Below are 7,783 nucleotides of genomic sequence, written 5' to 3'. Positions count from 1 at the left end.
CTGTACCTTTCCCTTACTGCTGCTGGCGGCTTGGGTGCTCTGTGTGATGAAGGAGGAGGCCCTGATACACTCACGTCTATGCTGGCTTTGGAGGCTGTTGCTGGTCAGCAGGCCATGAGCCCATGAGAAGAGTAAAGGAACTCTTTACTCTTGCGTGGAGTGCGCAGGGAGGCTTTTCCGCTGGCTGTTGCTGTTAGTGACGGAGGGAGGCAGAGAGGGAGGGCGGCCGTGAGCTCACAGAGGGCCCCGCGCTGCCTCGTCCTGCGTTGCGCTGCTGCACTGCGCTGCAGCGTTGCACCGTGCGGGGCCGTGCAGTAGCAGGGCGTGGAGCTGCGCTGCAGCGGTGCGTCACGTGGTACACGCACGCAAGACCTTAAGCAAGATCTTGATCAAGGCAAAGATGTAAAGATTGCAGCTCAGAAATCCCTACAGAAGCCCCGTTTGGCCTTCCCTGCCACATTCCCGGGCTTTGCATTGGCTGGGCTTGTGTCCATTTGTAGAGTTGCTTCCCTCATCATCGAGACAATACAGTTAGTTCTTCTTTTCCGACATTCCTTACATTTTTTTTTCTCTTGTAGCCACCAAGCCTGTGTAGTGATAGTGCTGTGGAGTTCCCAGTACTCAGTGCTCTGCCGAGAGATGTGCAGAAAGCTTTCCTAGTTTGTCTCTTCCTTCCTAGCAGTGAGGCCTCTTCCCTTAAAGCCCTTCTTGTTGTTGCAGAAAAGAGCTGGCAGCTAATTGTGACACTGCCTCCCATGAAGAAGATCCTAGAAAAGAGGAAGGGAGTGCACAAGTAGGAAGCAACAGAATAAAAAAAGRAAGAGTTTGCTGTTGAAAACGAACGTCACAGCAGAAGCTGCACTTGCTTCYTGGACCCTCTTCTGGACAGATTAAGAAAACTGGCTAAACTGGCACAAGTCCTTGGCTGTCTTCTTCCTCGGTGTCTGGGTGCAACACACAGCACTTGAGCAGGATTGGGTGTGTGACAGGAGTGTCACATAGGCGCTCCATTGAGGGATGTCCTTTGTCCCATCACTCCTTCCTGAAAGCCCTTCTTATTGTTGCAGGAAAGAGCTTACACCTAATTCTGGTGCTGCCTCCAACAGGGAAGAGTGAAGAGTTGAAGGCTGAAGGTGGCAATGCCAAACCAGGAAATGAAACAAAAAAGGGTGAAGTTTCCATGGAAAAGCAGGAGGATATCTGCATTTTCATGTATTTCCCCCAACCTCATCGTCCAGCTGTCTGGGTCTCAACTGCCAGTAGGGAGAGCGGACTTCGGATGAATATCCTAAATAAAGTTATAGAATGTTGTGATAAACTATTGCAAGTCCGTGCCTCTTTGGGCACAAAGTGTCTGGGAGTAAAGCATTTATGGCAGGGTTGGATGGATGTGAGGAGCTGTCAGATGCGCTCCGTGAAGGCATCCCCATGGTCACATTCTCACTCCATTTTCCTGGCTTKGCTGTCATCATCGTTTCCTTCATCCAAAAGTCGAGGGAAATGAATTAAACTCTATGTAGGATCCAAGAGGAAGGTCATGGCAAAGGGCAGCGCAGAAAACCTGTTGCTTCCCTGGGTTCCTGATAAACCTCTGGGGAACCTGGGGAGAAAAGCGCATAGGAGAGCAAAGGCAACCGGTGAGATTTTACTCCTTGTCCGCATTAAAGGCCAGTACTGCACAGTGTGGGCATCAAAGCACCTGAGGGCAAGCCATACGATCTTTCCTTGCTCCTTTTTCCTTTTTACACAGGAGCCAGGAGGCCAAATTTTAATCATCATCTCACAGAGTCTCAGCACTCTTCTGACAGCCATACCAAATGTCTTGAAGGGCTGAGCTCCAGAGTGGACATTTGCCCCACGGGGACCGTGCCTGGCACACAAAAAGGCTACCAAAGTCGTGAAGAAGGAAAAGGAGGGGAGCCAGATGGCAGCGGTAGCCTCGCCCTGAGTGTGCAGCACYGAGCCCCGCACCACAGGCGGCTCTGAGGCAGCAGGGAAGGCGGCGCAATCCCCTCACATATGACAGCAGCCCCCAGGGAGYGCGAGCCAACAGGAGTGGGGCATGTCAGGCAGGGCGTGGCTCTGTTGGCRCAGRCAGGGAGAGGGGAGAGCYGCTCTAGACACCACAGTACCTAGTACAGCACCTAGTAGACACCACGGCCAAAGCCATGGTGTCTACTGGGCAGGAAGCCAGCACCATGAAGACTGTAGGGACACAGACAAAGAAGACACGGGCACATGAAGCAGTCTAGGTCTCTGGTTGTGTGGAGTGCCTTAGGCTCTCTGTGTTACCAGGGGTAGCRGAGACAGCACTTGCATTACGTGTGAGCAGGCAGATAAACTGCTTAGCCTGGTGGTATCACTGAAGGAGGACACAGAAAGACCATGAGAGCCCACCAGAGTGTGAGAAAGATTGGTGGAGTGCAGCCCCACACACATTGCGAGAAGTCTACCCAGGGAACACTCCAAATCCAGCTGAGGATTCCCTAACCCTCTTGCTGTAAGGCAGAGGCAGCAGAACTAAGAATGTAGGGGGAATGGAAACAGGTCCCTGCTTGGGGTGGCAGGAGAATCCCCTCCCAGTCCCCTCGCCTCCCCAGGAGTCCATACACAATCAGTAGGAGGCCCTGGAACTTGAGGGACAGCCAAAACAGGGCATGAACCAAGGTCCATCCAAGGGGTTACCTAGGGCGAGGCAGTCAAGTCAACAGCTTATGACTCCCTCCACTAGAAAGAAAAGATGGGTAGTTGTGGGCAACGACCTTTTGAAGGGTACAGAGGGCCATAGTTCTCGACTAGACTCTTCCCACAGGGTGGTCTCTTGCCTCCCTGGGGCCTGGGTAAGGGACACTRCACAAAGGCTCCCAGGTCTTGTTGCTCCCTCTGAGCACTATCTGTTACTGCTTGTCCAAGTTGGTGGTGAAGAAGTTGACAAGAGAAGCCTGAAGTCCATCAAAAGGGAGGCCCATGATTTGAGGGAGCAGGAGTGCAGGTGGTGTTCTCTTCTGTCAAGGTCAAGGCACAGCAGGAAAACTTTGACACAGTTGCCATCACTGAAACGTGGGTGGCACCACTGTCATGACCGGAGTGCTGCAAGAGATGGCGGCACACTCTTCACAAGGGRCAGGCAAGGAAGGATCAGTGATGGGGTATATTACACTGTATATTACAGAGTCCTGTAATATAAAGCACTGTATATTACAGAGTCCTATTAATGCTTGGAGCTTCAAGTAGGGGGATGGAAGAGTCAAGTGCTTATGGGTCAGGATCAGGGGGAAGGGCAACAATGCTGATATCCTGGTGAGCATCTGCTCTCGACCACCAACCATGATGAAGTGACAGATGAGGCATTCTACAAGCAGCTGGCAGAAGTCTTACGATCAACAGCCCTTGCTCTGGGCCTGCTCTTTGTGAACAGAGAAGGACTGATGGGAGATATGTTGTTGGAAGCCATCTTGGGCATAGTGACCAAGAAATGATAGCGCTTTCAATTCTTGGTGAAGTGCAGAGGGGTGTCAGCAAAACAGCTGTGTTGCACTTCCAGAGAAGAAACTTTGGACTGCTTAGGACATTTGTTGGAAAACTCTTTTGGGAGAGAGCCCAAGGCCTGTCAGGCTGAACTCAGTACTGGASAAAGATGAAAGATGAAAGATGGATAAAGGAGAAAGATGAAAGACGGATACTCCATCCCTTCTACAGGAAGGGTCRGATGGAGTATCTGGAAAACTAGACACATGTCAGTCTGACCTCTATACTGGGGAAAGTTATGAAGCAGATGATCTGGAGGGCAATCACACAGCATATGCATCACAATCAGCATCTGATCATTAGTATGTAGGGATGACAACTCTTCTGAAGACAACTGGATGGGCCACAGCAAGTGCAATTATGTGCCAGCCACTAGGGTCATCTGGCATGCTGTAGTGATATCACTACTGTACCTCAGGCTCACCTGGTTTCATTCTACATRCAAATTGCAGCCACCACCACAATTCTTCCAAAGCAGCTCTGGGCATTCATCACAAATGAACAGTGTTAGGCAAAGGTAATGACTAACTTACCCTAGAGTCATCGGCCAGAAGATCTGAAAATGGAGGGAATTCCTTTCCGTTCTCTGTCCTGCACTTCCAAAAGGTTTGCTTGCCCTCAGCACCAAGGCTKTAGATACTCACTCCTGCGTTACAAGAGCCTTCTGAGCCCATCAGAGCTTCYTCACTTCACACCTTCYAGTTCCTCCAACAACAGCTTCTCCTTGCTGAGTCTCTTGTGCTCAGAGCTAAGGCAGAGCAGAGGGATGCGGGGAAGGCAAAATATGTTTTTATCCCATTGCAGGAACGTGCCTGATATGGAAGGCCAAGATGCACACGGAGTTGTCTTCCACAGAAAGGTCTTTATTTCATTCTGCGCAGAATCAGGTGCTTGATGATCCTTCTCAAAGTAGCCACACCGAAAGGTGTTTGRCGGSTACTATKTATTTTGCATGTATTGTGCACATTTTCACTTGTGCGTGCATGGGCAATTTGCTTGCTTAGACTTTTTTCTTAACTTTATGAGCATGCGTGTCACGCAGGCTTCCTTGTCTCAGGCACGGGGATGGAGCAGACAGTTATCCGACAGTTATCCTTTTCTTAGTGTCACCTTCATGGATGTGTTTTCTATATGCTAACACAGCTTGGGGGTGAGGAGAGGAAAGGGACGCACACGGCAGGGTGAGGTGTTCTTTTCTTTCCTTTTCTCTTTTTTTTTTCTTTTTTTTTTTTTTTTTAGAAGACAAGGAACAAATTCAAATTAATGATATGGCCAATCTCAGTTTTCATGATATGCCTGATGCACACCAGTTTCACTGAAGGACCTGCCTTTCACAAAGTCACCTCACTCCTTTTTTCTTTCTTTCCACAGACAGAGGATGTTTCTTTTGCTCTTACTGGAAAAATCTCAGAATCAGGGACGAAACAACAAATGCGAAACTTCCATTCCCAGTTACCCTATTTCACTTTCATCATCATGTGTCATAAAACAGTCAAGAAAACAAAAGATAAACCACATCTCTCCTAAAGGGCTGCATTTGTTCCCACGCATATGCTTTCTGAGCTGTAGTCCTCTACATTCAGAAGTAGAACACTTCATCCATTGGAAGTGAATTGAGCTGGCACAGCCAAAGGAGGAAGTTGTGCCCTTGGAGTGGATTGTGCCAGTTTTCCATTGGGAGCTCATGATGGGTTCCCTTGCKTATAGATTTTTGGATCGACACGAGCATGTATGTTCCAGAGGTTCCTGCACTCAAGGCACTGGGGYGGGGAGGTGTCACTCTCTCCTGCTGATACCCACAGGCGTGTTTTGCACGTGCTGAAGAGCGGCGGCTGCCCCGAGGGCTGCCAGCTCTGTTGCCCCGCGCAGGGCCGTGCGGTAGCGGGGCGCGGAGCTGCGCTGCAGTGGTGCGGTGCCTGGCGAGGCCGCTGCTTTGTCGGAGGCCGGCGGGAGCCCTCCTGGACAGCCTAGAGGTGAGTGCGCTGGGACCTGACCTGCAAAGCTTGGGAGCCGAGCTCTGCTCAAGTGGCTCTTGCTCTTAGCTGGATATGAGATTCTCTTTTCACCCTGGCTTCATTACAGGTGTGGGTGTTGTGGATTATCCAGCTGCTCAGCTGGATCATGAAGTGGAAACTCCAGATCTTCCCAGGGGCATATAGTCAAATTTTGCTTTCCTGAAAGAATGAGAACTTTCTTTGTACTAGTTTGTTCGCCTGAAAATGTACTTGATCTTTCCCCTTCAGGTCATCCAGGCAATTGGCAGCCCCAGAGGAAGACCAGGGGTAAGTTGTGGAGCATTTCCTGCCTTTGAGAGTTGCCAGGTGTCAGGGAAAAGGTCCTCCCTATCTTTACACAATTCTGATACTATTCACCTAAGTCATGATGGTACTCCTCCCGGCCCACACACACTTACATTCCCAACAACTGCCTTGTAAGGAACTACTTATGAGCTTGTAAGGAAAACCTGCCATGTATGATGTGCTGAGTTTATGCTTCCCTTGTAGGCAATGTCCTTTGCTGAGGACGAAGATATCAAGGTTGCAGCTCTGAAATCCGCAAAGCCACCCCATTTGGCCTTGCTTGCCACAGTCTCAGGCTGGACTCGTGACCATTTCTATAGCGGCTTCCCTGATCATCGAGAGAATACAGYGAGTTGTCCTTTCCGACATTCCTTATATTTTTTTTCTTGTAGTAACTACGCCTGTGTAGTGATAGTCCTGTGGACTGCCTGGTACTCAGTACTCTCCTTTCCTAGTTGGACACCTAGTACACCTAGCTTTCCTAGGTGGACTCTTCCCTCCTAGCAGTGAGGATTCCTTCCTGAAAGCCCTTCTTGTCGTTGCAGAAAAGCTGGTCCTGATGCTGAGTTCAAGAGGGAAGAATCAAGAGTAGACAGCGACAGTACAAAACCAGGAAATGAAACGAAAAAGGATGAGGTTTCCATGGACAAGCAGGATGAGATCTGCATTTTCGTGCATTTCCCCCAACCTCATCATTCTACCTACCTATGTCTCAAGTGTCAGCAGGGACAATGGACTTCAGATGAATATTCTGAATAAAGTTATAGAACTGTTGAGGGTTGTGATCAGTGACACAGAGTCTAGTTGGAAGCCTGTAGTTACCAGTGTTCCCCAGGAGTCAGTCCTCAGTCTAGTCTTGTTCAATTTATTCATCAGTGACCTGGATGAAGGACCGAGTGTCCCCTCAGCAAGTCTGCTGATGAAACCAAACTGGGAGGCGTAGCTGATATCGCAGAAGGCTGTGCTGCCATCCAGAGAGACCTGGACAGGCTGGACAACTAGGCCTCATGAAGAGAAACCTCATGATGTTCAACAAGGGCCAAGTGCAGGGTCCTGCACTTGGSGAGGAATAACCCCAGACACCAGTACAGGCTGGGGACTGACCTTCTGGAGAGCAGTCCCACCATGACGGCCAGGTCATGGGACTCTGCAGAGAGGGACCTGGGTGTCATGGTGGATGACAAGAGGACCATGAGGCAGCAGTGTGCGCTTGTGGCCAAGAAGGGATCCTGGGATCCTGAGATGCACTAAGATGCACTAAGAGCTGTACTCAGCCTTGGTGAGGCCACATCTGGAGTAGTGTGTCCAATTCTCGGCTCCCCAGTACAAGAGGGAGGTGGAGCTGCTGGACAGAGTCCAGTGCAGGGCTACAAGGATGAGTGGGGGCCTGGAACATCTGCCTATGAGGAAAGGCTGAGAGAGCTGTGTGTGTTCAGCCTGAAGAAGAGAAGGCTGAGGGTGGACTTGATCAGTGTGTATAAATACCTGGGGGTATGAGGCCAGCCCCTTTTTAGTGTGGCTAGCGATAGGACAAGAGGAACTGGCTACAAACTGAAGTACAGAAAGTCCCACAGGAAGTTAAGGAATAAATTCTTAACAGTGGTGGTGACAGAGCACTGGAATACGTTGCCCAGAGAGGTTTTGGAATCTCCCTCTCTGGAGATCTACAAAACTCGCTGGCATGCAGCCCTGTGCCACATGCTCTAGGTGACCCTGCGTGTGCAGAGGGGCTGGACTAGAGATCTCTAAAGGTGCCTCCCAACCTTAACTTATCTATGATTCTATGATCTGCACACCCATCCTTTGCAGTATCTCCTTCCCTTCTCAGACCCCAAATGTGACAGGATTCAGCAGAACTGCTCCAGGGAGCTGCTCCTGGGTTCATCTGCATTCACCATTGGGATGAATGAAGCCCAAATGACAGCCCAAGCTGAGACACTGCAGTGATGGGACTA

This window comes from Nothoprocta perdicaria, unplaced genomic scaffold, assembly GCF_003342845.1.
Source record: "Nothoprocta perdicaria isolate Ctin4 unplaced genomic scaffold, notPer1 scaffold_183, whole genome shotgun sequence".
NCBI lineage: Eukaryota > Metazoa > Chordata > Aves > Tinamiformes > Tinamidae > Nothoprocta > Nothoprocta perdicaria.
This window is presented reverse-complemented; position numbering follows the sequence as displayed.